This window comes from Pseudonaja textilis, chromosome 4 (genome assembly GCF_049901715.1).
Source record: "Pseudonaja textilis isolate UNSWEBS1 chromosome 4, rPseTex1.2, whole genome shotgun sequence".
Taxonomy (NCBI): Eukaryota; Metazoa; Chordata; class Lepidosauria; order Squamata; family Elapidae; genus Pseudonaja; species Pseudonaja textilis.
The window spans coordinates 45,407,812-45,429,825 of record NC_141993.1 but is presented as its reverse complement, the minus strand read 5'-3'; the positions used below and the strand labels follow the sequence as shown (position 1 = coordinate 45,429,825).

At 36.5% G+C, this 22,014-nt stretch overlaps 1 long non-coding RNA gene across 1 annotated transcript in view; it reads right to left on the bottom strand.

Moving 5' to 3' along the window:
• The window catches only part of LOC148125813 (uncharacterized), a 212,951-nt gene extending 190,937 nt beyond the window's left edge, over positions 1–22,014 (bottom strand). Inside the window, exon 1 of the long non-coding RNA XR_015743701.1 lies at positions 21,916–22,014. This is a non-coding gene — a long non-coding RNA (uncharacterized LOC148125813). The remainder of the gene's footprint in view (positions 1–21,915) is intronic.

Sequence of the window (22,014 nt, the reverse complement as noted above, 5' to 3'; positions counted from 1 at the left end):
CAATTTCATGTCCTGTGGCTTTGAGGTGTTGTACCAGGGAAGATGTTGTTTCTTCTTTTTTGATTGAGTTCTTATGTTCTTCAATGCGTGCACTTATTCTTCTGTTAGTTTGTCCAATGTATGTGGTAGGGCAGGCAGTGCAGGGATTTCGATACTCCTTGGTTTTCTAATTCGATTTTGTCTTTGGGGTTTCTTAGGATGGTGGATATTTTTCTGTTTGTGCAGAATGCTGTTTTGATGTTGTGTTTTTGGAGGATCTTGCTAATTTTGTCTGTAGTGCCTTTTATATATGGGAGGAGGGCTTTGCCGTTTTCTTGTTCTCTGTCTTGGATTTTGGTTGGGGTTTCTTTTTGGATTAGGTGGGTAATCTTCTTTCTTTGGAATCCATTGGCTGTAAGTACGTTGGTGAGAGTGTGTAGTTCGGTTTTTTGGTGTTGTTCATCAGCTAAGCATTTTGTTCTGGAGATGAGTGTCTTGGCTACGGAATTGATCTGTGCTGGGTGGTGGGTGAGAGTGCATGTAGATAGCAGTTAGTATGTGTTTTCTTCTGGTAGATGGTGTGTCCTAGGGAGCCATTGGATCTTTTGTATACCAAGACATCTAGGAAGGGAAGTTGGTTGTTGGCTTCTGTTTCCATGGTGAATTGTATTTTGGGGTGTAGGCTGTTGAGGTGTGTGAGGAAGTTGTTCAGTTTTTCTTTCCCATGTGGCCAGATTATGAAGGTGTCATCTACGTATCTGAGCCAGAGTTTGGGTTTTTGGTCGTATTTTTCTAGAGCTTGTGTTTCAAAGTGTTCCATGTAGAGGTTAGCGATGACAGGTGAGAGGGTGATCCCATGGGTGCTCCTTCTATTTGTTTGTATTTTTGTCCATTGTAGTTGAAGTATGTATTGGATAGGCAGTGGTTGGTCAGATCTAGGATGTGCTTGGGGGGGTTGTATTTGTTTCGGATGGCTGTCAAGGCTTCTTTTATTGGCACTTGGGTGAAGAGGGATATGACATCGAAGCTTACTAGTAGGTCACTAGGGTGTAAGTTTTGTTTCTTTATGATCTCGATGAACTGGAATGAGTTTCTTACGTGTGAGTTGATGGATTCTGCATAAGGTTGTAGTTGTTTGGCAAGAAATTTGGCCAGGTTTTGTAGAGGTGAGCCTATGGAGCTGACTATTGGTCTGAGTGGGGTTCCTTCTTTGTGTATTTTGGGGAGACCATAAAGCTTGGGGCATCTGGATGATTTTTCTCTGGGTATGATTCCTTGCTGGATTTCTTCACTGATGGGGAGGCTTTTATTTTGGATTTGGTAGTTTTTTCTAGGTAGGTGGTGGGGTCTGTCTTTAGGGGTTTGTATGCGGGGTCTTGGAGTAGGTTGGTTAGCTTGGTTTGGTAGTCAGATGCGTTCATAACCACTGTCGCGTTGCCCTTGTCTGCTGGTAGGATTATTATGCTGGTGTCTTCTTTCAGGTTACGTAGTGCAGTTTGTTCTTCTTTGGATAAGTTGCTTTTGGGTGGTTTGCTAGTGCAGAGGATGTTGGTGATTTCGAGTCTGATTTTGTTAGCATCATCAGGGTTGGTTCTGGTCAGGCTGGTTTCAACTCCGCATATGATGGTTTCTGTGGGGATGTGTTTGGGAGCGACAGCAAAGTTGAATCCTTTTGAAAGGACCTTGGTTTCAGCTTCAGTGAGGATCTTGTCTGAGATGTTGTGCAATGTTTGTTTCATGTGTGGCTGTGGGGAGGGGGAGTTGGTTTCTGGCATTGTTGTAGTTTCCTGAGTTTGTTGGTGTGTGTGTCTGTCTTGAGGGTGGTCTGTGTTTCGGCTCTCCAGACAGCGAGTTGTTTAGATTTGTCCCAAAGTAGAGGGTGAATCTTGTTGCTGAGTCTGAGGTGGAGTGTGAGGAGATCTTTGTTGATTTGGTCTAGGAGAAACCTTTTCGTGTGAAGTTCATTTCTAATTAGGGCCAGTTCTGTTCTTTTAAGGATGCGTTTGGTGGCTGCTGTGTTGGTGTGGAATACAAACAAACAGAAGGAGCACCCATGGGATCACCCCTCTCACCTGTCATCGCTAACCTCTACATGGAACACTTTGAAACACAAGCTCTAGAAAAATACGACCACAAACCCAAACTCTGGCTCAGATACGTAGATGACACCTTCATAATCTGGCCACATGGGAAAGAAAAACTGAACAACTTCCTCACACACCTCAACAGCCTACACCCCAAAATACAATTCACCATGGAAACAGAAGCCAACAACCAACTTCCCTTCCTAGATGTCTTGGTATACAAAAGATCCAATGGCTCCCTAGGACACACCATCTACCAGAAGAAAACACATACTAACCGTTATCTACATGCACTCTCACACCACCACCCAGCACAGATCAATTCCGTAGCCAAGACACTCATCTCCAGAACAAAATGCTTAGCCGATGAACAACACCAAAAAACCGAACTACACACTCTCACCAACGTACTTACAGCCAATGGATTCCAAAGAAAGAAGATTACCCACCTAATCCAAAAAGAAACCCCAACCAAAATCCAAGACAGAGAACAAGAAAACGGCAAAGCCCTCCTCCCATATATAAAAGGCACTACAGACAAAATTAGCAAGATCCTCCAAAAACACAACATCAAAACAGCATTCTGCACAAACAGAAAAATATCCACCATCCTAAGAAACCCCAAAGACAAAATCGAATTAGAAAACCAAGGAGTATACGAAATCCCCTGCACTGCCTGCCCTACCACATACATTGGACAAACTAACAGAAGAATAAGTGCACGCATTGAAGAACATAAGAACTCAATCAAAAAAGAAGAAACAACATCTTCCCTGGTACAACACCTCAAAGCCACAGGACATGAAATTGATTTTAAAAATACCAGAACCATCGCCAAAACCGAACACTTCAACAGCAGAATAATCAGAGAAGCCATAGAGATAGAAAACGCCCACACAGCATGAACAAACGAGATGACACCTCCCGCCTTCCAGCCATTTGGAAACCCGCCTCATGAACAGACGAGTACCTAACATGAAGAAGGACACCAGACCCACACCCATGAGAGCCACACAAGATGCCAACACCACACTTCCATGTAGAAAACAGACTCCCACCCATTCAGAAAATGAGACACGACCATGGACCAGAAGCTTCACTGCAGCTGCATTACTACCCACCTCAAACCCCTCCGAGCCATACATGAAGCAAACCGACACCCACTATGAAGATGCAGCACGACCACGAACTCGAAGCCAAACAGCAAGATCACAGCTCACCAGCTCAAATCCCCAGCAACTAAGACTGACCTGAGCACAACCAAGCCCCCACCTGAACAGAACACGCCTCCAACCAATCAGAACACGGCTAACCCCCAACCAATCAGAACACAGCCAAACCCCTACCAATGAGAACACACCCCACCCAATCAGAACACAGCCAACCCCCACTGAATCAAGTCCCACCCCACTGGCAGTTAAAAGGAGGAAGCAGCTGCAATCTCCATTACTCTGAGAAGCACAGAGCCGGAGACAGAAGCCTGAAGATGATGAATGAGACTTCATCGAAACGTTGCCTAGATACTTTGAATCTTACGCGGGAGAAAACCCGAACAACCAAAGATCCATATATATATATATATGTTATGTCCCACCTTCAAAAATAAACAGATAAGGCTGAAAGCAGCAGTCCTCGCAAATAAAAGCAGCAACCAGGAATCTTTACTGATTACAGCTGTGGTTAGCCTTCACAAAATAATCCAAAATAATAGTTCCAATAAATCCAAATCCCAACAAGATATTTCAGATTTAAATCCTCCAAACCAAAGTCTTCAGTTCTCTTTGCAAACAATTTGTTCCCGACAGCGTGCAGAGTCATCCCTCTTCCTTTTATAGAGCAGCAACTAATTAGTCTAATTACTGATCTGCCCTCCTCCTGTGCTCCCGTTGGTTTCTTCTCGTAAGGAGACGCCTGCTTCTGACATCCACCCAGCGATTATCTAAATTATTACTTTCACCTGAAGACTCCATAAGTTCTCATTATCAGCCGTTCCCGGCTGATAACCTGATTGAGAAGCCGAAGAGGTTGAAGGTTCAGGCCGGTCCTGCAAATCAAATGTGACCTCCCTTGTAACATTCGCCTCCTCCTCATCATTGCAATCACTAATACTTGCTGATTCATACAAGTCCTCCTCGCTGGAACTTTCATTCAAAAAACCTGTAGCTGGTGCCGAATCACAACATATATATATATATATATATATATATATATATATATATATATATATATATATATATCCAGATAATAGAAGTGGCAACAAATTTCCTGGAAAGAAGGTATCATATTCATCATTAAATTGCATTCAACAAAGGTTTAGGACCCTAGAAATAGTTATATAGTTATATATGTTATATAACATATATTATATGTGTAATTATATATGTAAAAAAAGTTATATATGTAAAAAGAGATATTAGAATTCTTGTGGTTTTACACCACGAAAAAGATTTGCCTAAAAAACAAACTAGTTCAACTTTGTTTTTGCCTCCTACCTTTAAATTAATATAATATTGTCTGTGCACAGCATGTCTGTAAGAAAACGATTTCCAATAAATTGTTCTTTATTTTCTGGAAATCTTGTCCAATTAAATATTCCCCAAAGAACATCACAGCATATAAAAGTTACTTTAAAATAAGAGTTTGTTGTTGTTTTTTTAAAAAAAGAACTGTACATACAACAATGAAGAAACAAAACTTAAGAAGCTGAAGAATATGAGGTTCTTGTCCCTAAGTTGATGTTGTTCACAAAGGCTGTCTTCTTACTTTTGTATAATTTGGTGTCATCCTCCAAGATTATTTCATTGTAACTTCATATTATTGCTATTTATTACATCTCAGTGCTTTTATCTTTCACTGTGAATGTCATGAAAATATTAATCCAATTCAGAAAACACCTGAACATAGTTGCACAGAAAGATCAGATAATGAGTTTTTAGGCCAATATAAACCCTAGATAAGGTTTATGTATGTAACATCAGTTCTGTTAGGCAAATGTATAAAGTATTAATACATTAGAGATGTTTGGACCTGTATTATTGAATATAACAATTTAGCAACTCAAAGGCACATACTAGCTCGAGCCAAAGTTCTGACAATATCAATATTCTGTTCCTATGTTGGCTAACCAAATACTTACACATATAAAGTTATAATTGCTATATTTAGCCACGCTCCAGAACTGTATTTATTGCTTCCACTGATATATAATTGTCCACAAGGGCAAAATCCCTTCTTGAATATCAAAGAAACTCTTTTTAATAAATGAATTAAGATAAATTATTTGTTTTAAATATCTCATAAAAATTGGCTGTACAGCATAACCAATTATTTTTGAGTGATGAGCCTGGCACAATATTGGAATGGTGATGTTAAATGAAGCCACATCCAAGCATGATTAACTACAGAATATCCTCATATAGATAACTAGGGTGAGATAAGTAATTGTAAATTCCAGCTATTGATCCTGGCTTCTGCCTTTAATAATATAATTCCTCTGAGCCAAGATTTGTTGCTGTTGTTCTTGTTGTTAAATCCCGTGGACCTCACTGGGCAAAGAGAATAGAAAATGAAAATGAAAATGAAAATGCATATACAAATACCTTTCATGTCCCTGAAGCAACCCAACTGTTTTTTAATGCTACTTTCCAATTTTCAGGCCCAGAAGTCACTGACCTCTATCATGGGGAGAAATTTTGCTCCTACTGGGCCTTTTCTCAATTAAGCCACAACAGTTCATTTTCGTGCCATTGCATATATAAACTACTCACTTAATCAGAATGAATCTAATAAAAGTCATAGGCAGAGCTAGCTCATTTATATGACCTCCATTTATCAAATTTGTAAAAACTCATGATGCCTTATAAAATAAACTTTTCCAAAACTTTGTTACTATCGGCTATGTGAACCTAAAATAATGTATGTCTTAATATTATAACTTGGTTTTGACATCAAATTTAATTTCTTATTTTGTTTTTATATATTTCTGTTTGATCACTGTTGTGTGTATAAATTTTAAAATAAAGATCTCTATTTAATTTAAGAAACCTTTCTTATATGCTCAGATTTTTTAGTTGTAACACGGCTGTTTTCACTGCTCTAACACTTGAGCTATTGCAGTGCATACAAACAGAACATTAGATCTTTGAATTTTTATATGGAGATTCTCAGTCATCCAGGTCATGGTTGTCCCAAAGATGCTATTTCAAGGGGCAACTGGACTTTCTGGTTTTTCTTTGAAGACATTTCGCTTCTTATCCAAGAAGCTTCTTTGAATGTTGTGAAATCTTGATGCAATTATATTTTAAGACATTTGCAAATCATCATTCCATTGTCATAGTCAACAGCTCAATACCAGCTTTACATTTCATTCAGTGTTGCCCATTATATCTACTAGCACAAGAATGTTAATGAAGGAGAAAAATTATAGTGATGGTAATGATATTTAGAGATTATTTGCCATAGCACTAGTTGGTTCAAATTCTTGGTATGTGTGTGTGTGTGTGTATAAAGTTATACAAGAATAAAGTTATTATATATAACTTTATATATAACTTTATGAAAGAAAAGAAATTGCTTCTGTGTGCTATTTCTGAATAAAATATGCTTCAGTGTGTGCGCGTGCATGCATACCTCTTTCACAGTGATTACTTCATCATGACAAACAAAGAGAAAAGGGGAATGTGATCATTATTTTGGTTATGGGGAAAAATATATAGTTATATTTATTTCTTTAATTTATTTATATAAAGAATATATGGTCCCTTTTGGGCTAAGATGATCTCAATGGTGCTAGTGGTTGAGACATTGTGATGTCAAAAGATCAAATATAATTAGGAGTGCAATATGAGGCAGTTTAATTAGAACTATTTGCCTCACTGATGACTGATCATCAAGGTTTTTTTTAGGACAGCCTGTTTTTTTCTCACTTCACTTGAAAGAATAAACATCAAAAATAGATCTTGTACAAAATATTTTTAAATGAGAAAAGCTGCATAGAAATCGTCCAAACTTTAGTTGCCAAGTTTTCCATAGTCAATATCATATAAAACAGAAACATAACAACCTGGTGTGTGGTATTAGTTTTATCAGTGTCAGTGTAATAAGAAGGCCATCAATCTCAGCCAACTGATGTCTTGCTAAAATCTAACTCCAATTTTCAGTTTTGCAAATCATCTTTTTTTTTTCTTTTAAAAATTATTTTGTTATTTTACTTCATTTTTCAGGTGCTTTAATCTCTCTCACTTTCTGTCTTTCTTTCTGTCTCTCTTTCCTGAGATTACATTATTCTTGTGGATGAGCCAATGTACTTCAGGGGCAGTAGGACAGTTGAATATCTCACCATCACTCTATCAATTCCCAACTAACTCATATTTCCTAAAGTGGGCATGGGGGGGCAGGGAGACAAATGAAAAGAGTTGCTTCAATTTGACCTTTCAGATTTAGTTATCATATACAAAGAAGATTGTGAGACAACAGATAAGATGAAAGACAACATATTGGCACAAATACCTTTGCTACTTTGAAGTAAGGTACAGTAAGAGTAAAAAATAAAAAAACAACCCACCCACCACTCAAATACACACAGCTTCCTAAGAATGCATTGTTTCCTCCTTTTTTCACAAAGAATAAAATATTGGTAATAAATGAGGAAAAATTGTGTAGGAAATAAAATTATGTCTACAATGTATTTCTTTACAAAGGTATTTATAATTGCATTAAAAACAATACCTACACAATTATAATATTTAGATGCAATAAAACAGAAAGAAGTTGCTTCTTATATTCTTTGAACTTGCCTAGTGGAAATTATTTCTAGAATATAACCAAGTGTAAAGTAAATTAGTTAGATGTATAAAAGTGACTATAGTTTTTACCCATGTTATCCTGAATATATGGTCTTATATTTTGGGGGGCTCCAAAATAAGCACTAGAGCTCATTTTCAGGGAAACATGATTTCAGGGTGATCAACCCAGCTGGACACCCCACCCATCGCATGTGCACAAGAGGAGTCAAGTGCGTGTGGACCAATGATATCCGGAAGAAGTTGCAGCCCATCAGTCCCTTGTTTGGCACACTCTGGGACTGTGCAGCTCATGCAGTGCAGGTGAGTTGATTTCCTGTCCAAGCAGCAGATGGAAGCAGAGGTGCAGGGTGGAAGGTAATGATCTCAATGCACTCCACAGGCCACAGACAAGCCAAGAGATGCAAAGATGAGCCTCCTGTGACTGCCTGCCATTCCAGCCCACTGACTCAGCTTTCCTGAGACCTACCTGGTGCATCCGGATCACCTGCCTCCATCCGCGCCTCTGCCTCCATTTGCTGCCAGTGCCACTGCACAAAGACAAGCCTCTCATGGCCACCCACTGCTCTGGCCCACTGACTCTTGGCTTTCCCATAGCCCATGCAGCACATCCAGATCGCATGTCTTTCTCTCCATGCCTCTGCCTCCATCTGCTGCTTGGACAGGTAATCAGTTCATCTGCATTGTGCGACCTGTGGTTACTGCCAGACACCTTTGGCAAACATGCTCTTGCCACCTTCTGTGTTGGCCATGCCCACCTCGTTCTCAGGGCTTATTTTGGGGGGTAATGCTTATATTAGGCACATGCTTAAAAATCAGGCTAGGGCTTATATTTGAGGTAGATATTATTTGGGGGGAAACACATTATATAATATTCAAACCAAACCTCATTTTTATACATGAGATTACAAATACTGTAAAACTACTAGTTTTCTTTTTCTATTTATAGTTTATTAAAAAAAAAGTTAAAATACAAAATGCAAATACAAAAGTTCAAAAAAAACCCCACACAAAACAAACAAGATGTTTAAAAAGTTCATTAAAAAAAACTAATACATACATGCATATTAAACCACCCTGTTGCCTACTGAATAATATATTTCAACAATATTAGTTTCCCATTCCTTGAAAATCATCCCTCTACTTTCAATTTATTAGCAATAAATTTGCAATTTATTAGCTTGACATCTATATACTATATTAATAAGCCAATAGTAGAAGAACAATAATAAGAAGAAAAGCAAATTGAAGTTTCAAAATCATCTGTAATTAACTCATAGAAAATTTATTATGGCATCTTATCTATCCAATATCATCGTAACTGATAACACCAGTTCATACTGGATCAAATATTCATGTTTGTTTCTTAATACCATCTCTTACCAATTGTTCTCTGGTTAAATAAGTCCAATCTCCCACGTTGGTCTATATTCCCCCAAAAAGCATAATAATTTTTTTTAAAAGAAAGAGAAGGATAAAGATAGTTCTGCCCTCAACTCAAAGTGACACAATCAAAAGATTCTAATCCAAGGATCATACCAGTTTGAATCACCTGAATTGTCTAAAGCCAACACAACAATCATTTATAGAGCTTGATCTCCAATTGCCATAAATGATTAATTGATCTCTCCAGAGAAGGATTTAATATTTTTAGATTCAATACCTAAGTTGCCATAGTCACTATAATTTTCATAGATGTATTCAAAAGTCTGTGGTGCAACGGACTATTCAATTCTATTTTGTTTGGTTTGCAGATGTCACAAGTGTAATTTCCACAACTTAGTAATGAGCTAATTTACAATGCTAATGTAAAGGGAGTTACAATTTTATGAGTAGCCATTCAGTTCTTAACTATTTTCTCTTAAATCCACTATGCCACTTGTCAACAGCTCTTCTTTAAATGCATTCTCAAGCAACACTCCAACAGCATGTAAATGAGAGCTAAAGCAGACAAATAATTCCGCAGAGGCTACTGAAAAGATTTTTCAGGACACTTGTAACTTGGTTATTAAGAAAATAAGATTCCTAGATAGAAAGACATAAAAATGCAGTAATATACAGTTATTTTATGATCAAGCTGACATTGCCTTCTCTCTCTCTCTCTCTCTCTGTGTGTGTGTGTGTGTGTGTGTCTGTATATATATCCTTTCAGGACACAAGCTTCTTCATTACATCATCTCAGAGAGTCCAAACTTAAGCAAACTTCTCAGACAACCTACAGAGCCAACTACATGGTCCCATGGTAGTCTGACAACAGCCAATAGAATACATGTTCTTGCACAGGAACAGGAAGTTCAAGTTCAAAGCCCAAGAGAAGGTATTTTTAAAAACCTACTCTCAACTGCATGTGGTCAGCTGCAGCATGTGGTTCTCCTTCATCATTAAACAATCTTTCCAATCAGCCTCCATGTTCCAGTGTCTTTCTCCCAGCCTGGAACTGAACCAGATGGATATTTCTTCCAACACAGGCTTGAAGTTTATTTAGATATATGTGGCATGTACTAATTTTATTATGATCCTGACAAGCTTGAGAGGGCAGAGACTTGAACCTGGGTCTTGTATTTACTTTGTTAATTTGTCTCTTTAGCCTGGCATTTGTAGCCCAAGTATGCCCTCCTAATTTCTGGAAGACTTAAATAATGTCTCTGCTAAAGGGTTTCACTTTATGAGCAAGAGTTGGCTGCTCATAGTTATCATTGCATTTTAACTATTTTAATTCATCAAGGTACTCTGGCATCCTGCCTGATTTGTAACTCTAGGTTGCAGGTATTGCTGATGAAAAGGAAGGTATTCAGACAGAATGAGTTAGGTTTCCATGATGGCTGCAACTGTTGTTGATCTTCAGTGTGTATTCCCCCATTTCTAATCTAGTGATTGGTATTTAGAACATCTTTTTGCAAGCAAAGAAACTTTTTGTATTTTTGTACAGGTAATCCTTGGTTTACAACAGTTCAAAAGTGACTTATGACCATTTTTCACACTTATGACTGTTACAGTATCCCCACGGTCATGAAAGGCCAGGTGAAGCAAAGTGCGCCTCAATGTGAGTGACATCCAGTTGGCCACGCCCACCCAGTCACATGACCCGTAGCCACACCTACCCAGCTGGTCATTAGGACAGAGAACCAAGTGTTAAATTATTTGAACTCCACTGCTGCATATATACAGTGTGTGTGTGTGTCTGTGTGTGTGTGTGTGTAGCTAGCCAACAATATATAAATTGGATATGGCTCTTCAACTTCATTCCTGAAAAAGTGTTCCAGAACACGGGAGTGTGTTGCATAATGTCCATGTCAACATTGTAATAGTTTCTCTTGCCACTTGCCCTGCCCCACCTAATCAAGACATTGGAGTGATACAGCAGTTAGCGCTTTCAAGTGGCATTTTATGACGCCATTTTAATTTCTTGTGTTAAGTCTGGAATATAGGAGCCAGTCTGAATGATATAAAATGGCTTCCTCTTTCTCTTAACTGAAAAACATGAAGACAGCTTAAAGTTAATATTTAGTTATTAATCTGAAGAAGGTAGGCCTTCTGAGGCATGTTGACATTTTACAGTCCCCAAGACACAGGGTGGCCATGACCAGTGCTACTTGGAATTATTTCATCAAGAAAACTTTATATAATCAATTATACTGTTATCAATAAAATAAATGACTATGAATTGAGACAATGAAAATGAATGGTAAAAATGATACTACCATGATTATAACATTGAGTGAGGATATGTTTAACTACCTACAGTAGTAAGCAACACTAAGAAAACATTTTTCAATTCATCATCATCTTTTAGCTGTGATTCTAATTCAAAAGGTTGGTTTAAAAATGACAGAACATTTCCAACACTGAAGCCTACAGAAAAAGTTGTTTCTGTAGAATACCAATTTGCTAACATAATTTCTCTGCCCTCTCCAGCCATATTGAAAAACACATTTTCATAGGAATATGATGATATTTTAGGAGGTTGTTTTCAGGACTAATTATCTCCACTTCTTAAACAGTTTCTGAGAAAGATTTGCCTTCTTGAAACAGTTGCTGTGAGCTTATAGGCTCTTTGGTCAAAGCTTTTCCTGATATGGGATACAATATTGGTTAGTTTTATAAGATCTTAGTTACCAGCTTGGAAAAATCTCATTAATTCATGTCCGATGCCCCAAATGTAAATGAGAGCCAACTTTGGAAGAATCTACAGGATGTTTTCACAGCTGTCTTCCTCCTTTGCAATCTGTTCCAATACCAAACGAGGGAAGTACAGGGAAAGTTGGTGGGCTGATTATACATTCAAACTGCCTTCTGCTTAAAGCCTCCTAAACTCCTAATGGCCTAATTAAGCCAGAAGCATTATGTCATGTGTCTCTTCAAGCCCTGACTTCAAATTCTTTCTTTTTAAATGAGCAAGCAGTATGACATGGAATTTAGAGATAAGCTTGAAATATTAGAATCTTTGGGGACTTGTGAAAACAAGGAACGTTTTCCTTTCCAGATGGATATTGCTTTCCTTTTCTGCCATAACTGTAGTTATGGTAGCAGATACCTATTACATCAATGTGAGCATTGACTTATTTAGATTCTATTAAACTGTTCTTGGAGTGTTTGTTTTCAGAAACAATTCAACACCACAGACAATACTGCTACCCTTCAAAAAGATCTTGACTATGTATCAGAATGGCCAAACAAATGGCAACTTCAAATCTCAACAAACAAATGCTCTGTCTTAAATATTGGTGAAAAAAAAATAGAAAATAAAATACAGGCTGAATAGTCAAGACCTTGTTGATGATCCAAGCTCTGTAAAGGACCTTGGAATACTCATCTCTAATGATCTAAGCACTAGAGCCCACTGTAACTACATAGTCAAAAAGGCTTTAAGAGTTGTTAACCTAATCCTACATAGCTTTTTCTCTGGTAATATCACACTACTAACTAGAGCATACAAAACATTTGCTAGACCAATACTCGAATACAGCTCATCAGTCTGGAACCCACATTACATATCTGATATTAACACAATTGAGAAAGTCCAGAAATATTTCACAAGAAGAGTTCTCCACTCCTCTACTCATTGCAGAATACCTTATGCCACCAGATTTGAAATTCTAGACCTAGAAAACCAAGAACTATGCTGCCTTCATTCCAATCTAAGTTTAGAATATAAAATCATACATTGCAATGACTTACCTGTCAATGAATACTTCAGCTTCAACCATAACACATAATAGATACAAACTCAAGCTTAATCACATCAAACTTGATTGCAGGAAATACGACTTCAGCAACAGAGTGGTCAATGTCTGGAATACTCTACCTGACTCTGTGGTTTCTTCCCCAAACCCCAAAAACTTCAATCTTAGACTTTCTACTATTAACCTCACCCCTTTCTTAAGAGGTCTTTAGGGGGCATGTATAAGCGTACCAATGTGCCTCCTGTCCCTGTCTTATTGTTTATTTTATTTTTCTTATATGTATCCATGTATTCATAACTATGTTTTTACTTATACCTATTATCTTGTAAGCAATTGACAAACCAAATAAAATAAATAAAAATAAATAAATGATGTCAGTGACACTCTATCATGACACCATAAAACTCTTGTTGGATCAAAACACTGATAGCTTTTATTCTGCAATCAGTATCAATCAGATTTAAATAATGTAGCTTGAATTAGCAAAATGTTAAAATAGCAATAACATCCAAAGTTGCTACAATTATGTACCAATTAACTCTAAATATAAATGTAACAGAATCATTATCTTTCTGTTCAGACTTAAATTTTTACTTCCTTTCTTTTTTTAAAAAAGCAACAAATTTTATGCCAGCTCCTTAACAGCTAAAAATAGTCAACAGTAATAACATTCCAAAAGAACCCAAAACAAAATACATATATAAATACATTTCATTCCTTAAAATAGTCATGCACTCATTGAAGATATTAAATGAATTCCATAAAAAAAATTATAAAACTCCATGGAGAATAAAATAAAATTGTCAATTAGAGTTACAAAGAAGAGTTCACACATGGTTATGGGGAAGATGTTTTCTCTTGTGCCAATAAAACATTCATTAAACAGAGATGAAATGTTCATAAGAGTCTTCATGGATGATCAAATGAAGCAAGCTGAAAAAGTTCTAGTTAATATTAATGCTGAAAACATGGCACTAAGATGCTGACATGTGGTTTTAAAAAAATCACATTCCAAGAATAGAATAGTACAGAAAATGTAATATAGGATAGTTGAATATTACTGGAAATAAATTTATTTGATCAATGACAATATTTCATATTCTTCAAGGAATCCTAGCTACTCCTGTCATCCAGGTAGAAACATTTTCTAATTTTATTTTCCAGGAGAGAGCTAAGAAAGTTACTTATTTATAATAAGTCACCTACCTTATCACTAATTCTGGGAGGCTCCCAATCAAAAAAGTAATTTTTTTTCCTGTTTATGGATCCTGTAACAATCCCTGCTCTCCATAAATCTTTGGTTTCTATGCTACTCAATTTCCACAGATTTTGGGAGAGAAATGTACCAAATTATTGAACAAATAGGTGCTAAAATACATCTATTGGCTCTTTTCCAACAGTTGCATTTAAATTGGAAAGCATGCAGTCTACATATTTCACAAACTATTTTCTAAATTGGTCACTATGGGTCACTGAGACTGCAAGGAGTCTATTATGGAAAGCCATTATAATTTTAGCCATTATCATTTTTATCAAAACAACCAATACTTTTAGCATATCACATATTACTTAGTTTAGTCTCTTTTCAAACTAATTTGGATGAACATTAGCACTCCTGGCAATGGGCTTCAAAAACTGTTTTGCATTATCATGAAATGAAATATTTACTCCTTCTCTTCTGAAACTACTGAAGCTACACATTGGAAGTGGAGATCAAGAGAAGCTCCTGGCAATCTGCTAAATTAGCTTTTGTCATCTTGGTTTCCTTGTTAATGCAATGCATGGAATATTAAACTGCATTCTTATACAACATTAAAGAATCAAAATGCATTGTAGAAGTGTGGGTGCCCTGCAGTATTAGTAGCATTCTAAAATGCCTAATTAAATCTTGCAGCTTCATAAATTAATGTAGTCCTGGTGGCAGAAAATGTGTTTTATATTTACCTTAAATTATGGTAGGTTTTCTTTCTCTGAAATAAAGAATTGAAGATTGGTGTCCATTTATTATCCATCAGAAATGCATGCTGACAATCATGCTGGTAGAGAAGGCTATGACCCAGCACAACCACAATGCAAGAAAAATGTGAAAATAGGAGGCCCAGTATATATGTTGCCTTGCTCCTGTGAAACAGGTCTCCAGAAATGGAATTTAATAGGATGGTCATAAGTCCTGGTGCTTAATTTATTCATATGGGTAAATCATTTGGCTACTACATCTGAATAATGTTAAACTTATCCACTGAATTATCCTTGTTATATGTGATGGTTGTATATACAGTAGTTTTTCTTCAATTAATATAAACCAATCATTCCTTGCACAATATTTTTGATTTGCTTGCTTTTAGCCTATTCAGTAATAGTAGACAAGCGGTTACAGACTGCTATGTTAAAGCTCTTTATTTCATTTGCCCAGTCCTCTATATTTTGCACTCTCACTCACACTAATTGTCCTGTCTCCTGTCTTTATTGCTCTATTTAAGCCTCTTATCACAGATGGTAAGCATGACCTCAGCAAATCAGGGAGAAAGCTGTTCAGCGGGGAGGAGGAAGGAAAAGAGACAGCACTAAATAAACTTTGAAAGCAAGCCCCAACTCTTCTGCATAAGATTTGTTGTATCAGTAGGAGCTGTCTTCTAAGGCTACATTATATGTCAAGCTGAAACATTTTCTCTTTTCTATGTTCCTTGGCTTTCAAGCAGCCACACTTTTGTGATCTTTCTTGCTTCATACTGCTTTCATGGTGAGTATCTGGAGCCTTTTTCTCTCAGTCATTAGCTCTAAGGCCCTGAGTGATAGGTCCTTCATCAGAACACCTTTATCCCTATGTGTTTAGTTAAAACTTTACCTTATGGACTTAGTTTCTTCACAGCAATGTCCTTATTTGCTGCTGGAACTTTTGTAGAGTTTTATGTGTTTCTAACTATGAAGATCTAAAAACAACAATGCACACAGCAGTAGCCTGTAAAATTCTCAAAATACCACCCAACTATCCCAGTGAGCCTTTCCTATAGTATATCTTTTTCTAACAATATCTGTTGCCTGATAATTCTTTTTGCCCAGGCTGAAATGGCCATAGAAGGATAGTTATACGGGGGACTTCCGGTTTGAGCTTCTTCGGTGACAGACCGAAACCTCATCTCTTCGAGGCTTTGATCTGTGCTCATCGCTGGAGCTCCTTGAGCCAGCTGGTTTCAGGGCTAAGCCACCCCGTAGAGGTGGTGAAGAGTGGGGAGACTGCCAGCAGGGTTGAGAAGAGCCACATCTCTCCTCCCCAGCTGGCCATTATCCCCTTTCCCGAAGGCCATTGTAATGGTGGTCAGAAATGGCCACAACAAAGAAGAACTCGACTGGAAAAGAATGTGCAGGAGGAAGATAAGAAGAGAAAGTTTTGGTTGACCGGGTCAAACAGCAAAAGCAACAAATAAGGTACCCTGGAATTTAAACTTAACAACATTGTTCCCAAGGAAGATTTTGAAGCTACGAAGGAGAGAGAGAAGGGAAAGGATTAGGTTTTTTTTCTTCCCTTCCTTATACTGACAGCTAAGAGACTTAAGCAAGAAACTGAAAAAACAGAAAAGGGGGAAAAGAGAGTGAAAGTTTTAAGATTAGAAAAAAACTACCAAAAAGAAGAACAATTTGAAAGATAAGTATAATATTAGAAAGCAACAGAAGAGAATTAGAGATGAGAGAATTAGAAGTTGAGAGACGAGGGGGTAAAAAGGGGAGGGAGAAGAAGAGGGGGAAAAAGGCAAGGAAAAAAAGTTGTAAAAGACAGAAACAAGAAATGGAGAAACAGGGAAAGAATATAAGTATTGTAACCATATGTTTGTGAAGAGATAATGGGTGAAAATTTAATTCTAAAAGGGATTCTGCAAAGGTACATAAGATAGCTTTGTTATATTACAAATAGAAATAACTAGAAAATATGATGTTGGATAAAATATTTATTGTAATGCAGTGGAATGTTTGTTAATCAATAAATGAATTAAATTGATTGAGAGAATTAAAAGGGAACATTTTTAATTATTAGTAATGATTTATAAAAATATAAGTGAGAAATATGGGGGGGAAAAGAATTAACTATGGAAAGTTTATAAGTGTTCCCAAGGAAGTAGGATATTCAATTGAAAAGAAATGTTAAAGATGTTAAAATTTTAATTCATATTAATGATAGAATGCAATTGGAATGGAATATATATAATTTCTTTTTAAGAATATAGTGTCTATTTTAAGAATGTACCAAGCAGAATTTGATTGGAAGTTATGTATTATATTGAATGCTATCATCTTAAAGCTATACATTGAAGCTTAAATAAGAGCTTGAATGAATAAAATTAAAGGATATAAAGGTGTCATACTGTAATTGGTAACTACAGTGAAAAATTTGTTTAATAAGAAAAGATAATGTGAAATTGTAACAGGACAGACAAAAGTATAAATATAATGTTTTGAATTGAGATAATCAAAACAAAATTGAGAAAATTAGAAGAGGGGAAAACTATGTAGAAAATATAAAATGGTAATAAGATATGGAATAGAACATAAAAATGAGCATGAAATTGAGTTTTGTGTCTGTATGAAGAAGTGATAACCTGGGACCATGCTGTTTTCCAAAAAGATGTTTTATTTGTATTTTCTTTTTGTGAAAACCCAAATAAAATTTTCAAAAAAAAAAAAAAGGATAGCTATGTAACAACCACAGGAAAGGCTGCATGCCCACAGTAAGCAAAAGCAACCAATAGGAATTGAACAGATCCTAATCAAATCCTGAATCATTACCATGATTGCTACTTAAGCATCATATATCACACATATGGCTTCCTTTGGGATGGAGAACCCTACTTTAATGCTGGATAAAATAAAAAACCTAGGTGTCTCCACTATGGGTGAGGAATGAGAGAGAAGTTTTATCATCAAAATGTATTATTCATGAACAGTTAGTGAATTAGTAAGTCAACTTTCAGCCAATATTAGAGGGACAGTTAGATACAATGATCAGGAATGAAATAGAGCACAGAATTCCTGTAATGTTGCCATGAGTTCTGTCTTGAGTTACAGGGATTACTGAATACATAGACTGTTACTAACAAAACATAGTATGGACCTCTGTAAAGGAACCAGGAGTTCTCATGTCCTAAGAAATCAGGTGTTTCTTATAGATAGAGGTCACTTTAGTAAATGCAAGAATGTTGAAAGCTTTCTGTTCTGTATGGACATTTGCATTCTTGGAAACCTGCACTCCTGATTGGTCCAACGCACAGCAACCGGATTGGTTGAGTGAGCGGCACTGATTGGCCGTTACGAAGCAACCGTGATTGGCCGAGCCGATCGCGGATGATTCGGCTGTCATTGGCCACGGCGCCTGGTGCCAGTTCAATATAAGCCGCCGCATACTCAGCCGGCGGCAGATTCAACTTGAAATAAAAAGAGCTTTAAACTAGTCACTGCCTCGCGTCTCTTTGTGATCGATCGACCGATACAACACTTTCTTTGTTTCTTTGTTTTAAATAAAACACATCAACCACTTGTTCTACTTCCAGAAAATAGTGATTAAAAAGTTTTAAATGTCTTATGCAAACACAACAAACTTGATATACAAATGCAGTGTAAATTACTTTATTACTTTTTCACTGTAGAAAAATGCTGTTGCCATTTATGTTGACTTTTTTTCAGTCAGGACAGGATATAGAATTATGAGTACATTTATCCAGCCTCATGTAAGAAGCAAAGTTATCATTCATGAAGTTTCAGACTCCTGCTTTCCAGGCTGTATTATTTTCAAGTAGATTTCTCTCATAGAACAAATTTAGAAAGAGCAGTCTGAAGACAAAAAAAATTAGGGAGGCAAGTCCATGTAAAATATCTATGTCACTCTGCTAAGAGCCAGCTATGTCTCCTGGCTCTTTCTAATTTGTCCTTCATCAGTTAGAACTGTCTTGTTATTATCTCATGTGGAATTTTACTCTCAGGTATGAACCTTTTTGTAACTATTTGTATCTGAGAGAAGCCTCTCAGTCTTTAAAATAATTAAGAAGAAATTAACATAAAAATTATTTTCCCTTAAAAATATTGTTAACTGGACTGGTGAACACATTTTGAATTTTGGGAATGTGTTGATTGTGTTTTCATAAAATGAGAGTTGGGAATTATTAGATGATAATAATAAGTTAAAAAAATAAATTGAAAGCAAGCATGGGCTTAAATGCAAATCTATTATTTGGCCTATTTCATAAGAGTACAGTTAGTGAAATTTAGGATGAAAAAAAATACACACAATACTTTTTTGTCTCTCTCCATTACACAAACCCCAGATAAAATGCATTGCAGTGGTATGCGAGAAAGATCTGGAGAAACAGAGTGAAGAAATACTGCCTAGGGAATAATCACATAAGGGAAGACATAGCCCACAGCGGCATAATGAGTGGCATAATAAGTTCTGAAGGGAAATTTCCTAAATTCTCAAGATACTTTCAGACTTTCAAAATTCTATTAATGTAATTTTACAATGTATTTCTTGTCTGGTCTGCCTGGAACAGCTGACATCTATGTAAATATTTGAAAAAACGCTCCTCCAAAAATGAACAAGCCAGCTTACAGATATACAATTTTAAAAGGTAAGGGCCTACAAACTTATATAGAATGTAATACATCTCCCTTTGAAACTCCTAAGAGGATCTACTAATTCCTTACTCTCATTTCCCATTTTTCCCCCTTCGGTACTTTATTAGATAGGCAGCTTTCTGTCATTTATATTTTTTTATAAATGCTGAGGGAGGGGTAAAGGGATGTGAAAGAATTCTTCATTTTATCTAATCTTGGAGGCTGAAAATTGCAGCATGCAAGATTCCTAATTATTATTTTTAATTAAAGGATTTTTTAATTAAGTGAGCAGAAAGCCTGGAGGTTTTATGGCTGGCATACCCTTGAGAATATTCATCCTAAAACTGTCCCCCTCCTCCCCCTAGTTCTTAAGAACTAAGTTCCTATTTCTTGACTGTGGCAGTTTGAAAGCAATTAACTCTTATTTCTTATGATTTAAAAATGCATGAAAATCCATATTTTTGCATGTCAGTTTCATAAGTGTGCATTTTCTTGCATCTGAGCCAAGAACTGTATTGCAAGAATTATAATACACATGGTCAGAAAGACAACTGCATTTTATTTGAGTGTCTGCCTGGAAAGAATAGATAATGTTGGTTTGCTTAGGAATTCAAATGAGATAATACTGTATTAGTCATGGGAACAGGATTAGAAGTAATGCACTATTAATGGAGACCTCTTTGGGATCTGATGAGGGTTCTAAGCTGTTAGCAAGTTTCTAAGCTATTATACTTAACCTCAAGATCACAATTTTCCAGTTTATTAATCTCAAATGTATATTATCAGTAGATGCTATAGTGTGTATGTATAAATATGGGAATTCTCTGTTTAATAATTGTAGTGGTTCATAGGAATTTTATGCCTAGATCACAAGTTTTTTGTATATAGGAGCTCGAAGGCAAATTTGCAAGGCACATGAAACTTGACAGCTGATCTGCCTGGCTTTAAATGTCATCTTCCTGCCTGGCACAAAATAGATATCTTATGGAAATCAGAAAAGAAGAAAAGCCATTAGTAGTTGCTGATTAGCAAAAGAAAGCTCTAGGCATAGAGAGTCAATTATGGTAATCTCACTATCAATCATAAAATAGACAAGAAACAAGGCTATTATCCTTCTAAGAAACAAGGCTATTGTTGTTTTGGCAGAATTCCTGTTTTTTCTGTATATGTTAAAGGACTGAACACCTTTAAGAGCAATAAGAGACAAGGCTAACTTTGTTTATTTATTTATTAGATTTATATCCTGCCTTTCTTAAAGAAGTTCAAAGTAGCATACATTGCATACCTACTTTTCCTTGTAATAACTAGTATCTCAAATAGATTGGACTAAAGAGAGTAGTTAGACAAAATCATCAGAAAGCTTCTATGACTGGAATGGACTTCAACCTGGAGTTTATCCATCTTAGTCAGCCACCTTAACCACTATATCAGCTCTTTCCAGCAACTTTAAGATGTGGGACTTCAATTCACAGAAGTCAACAGCCATTTTGCCAACAGACATTAAGAAACCATAACTCGTTAAGAAAACCACATTTCCCCAATTTTTCCTTTCCTCCAGAATGGTGTAGGAAATGTTTGTGAGGTATTATAAATTAATACATTAAAAATTTCATCTTCCACATTCCTCTGATGGAATTTTTTTTATGGGATGAGCCTTTCTTCCATCTTATTTAACTTTTTCTCTACTTGTTTTAAAATATTCGTTGCTGACGTGGAAAAGTGGTTGCAAGGCTTGTTCTCCAATCCGGTATTTTTGTGAGAGAAGTGCTAGAAGTCCTATTCCTAAATTAGCTCAGGAAATGGATGAATAGGTTTCATTTGTAACTGTTGGAAGTTACGATTCCCCCCTCTTCTAGGAAAACAGCCCCCCACCCTTTGTCAAGTAGGGCTATTAAAATAGCTGGAGCCAGCTTACTTTTCACAACAAAGGAAGTAGAAAATTACAGGCATGAGATACAGAGAAAAAAAACCCTCCAAACTAGCTAAGATCCATAGAAATCAAATAGATGGCAAGTTATAAAAACTTGTGAAAAGCAAACCAAAAGGCATGGCAGGAAGGAAACATGATAGAAAACAAGCAACTACAAAGGATCAGGACCATAAAACCAAGATCCCAGGAAGAGATCCCAAAGAGACAGGAATTCAACACACACAAATCAAAGTTTTCAAAGATTCACACCTACAAATCAAAGAACCTGAAGTGTATAAAAGAGAGGTTTTTCTACTCACTTATTAGATTAATCCTAGGAATGCTGTGAGATTTCTTACCTGCATTCCTATTAATAAACTGATTCTGACTTTCAACACAGCTGACCGAATCATTTTGCATTTCTCCCAGCCCGGAAATTTGAATCCACAAAAGGAAAG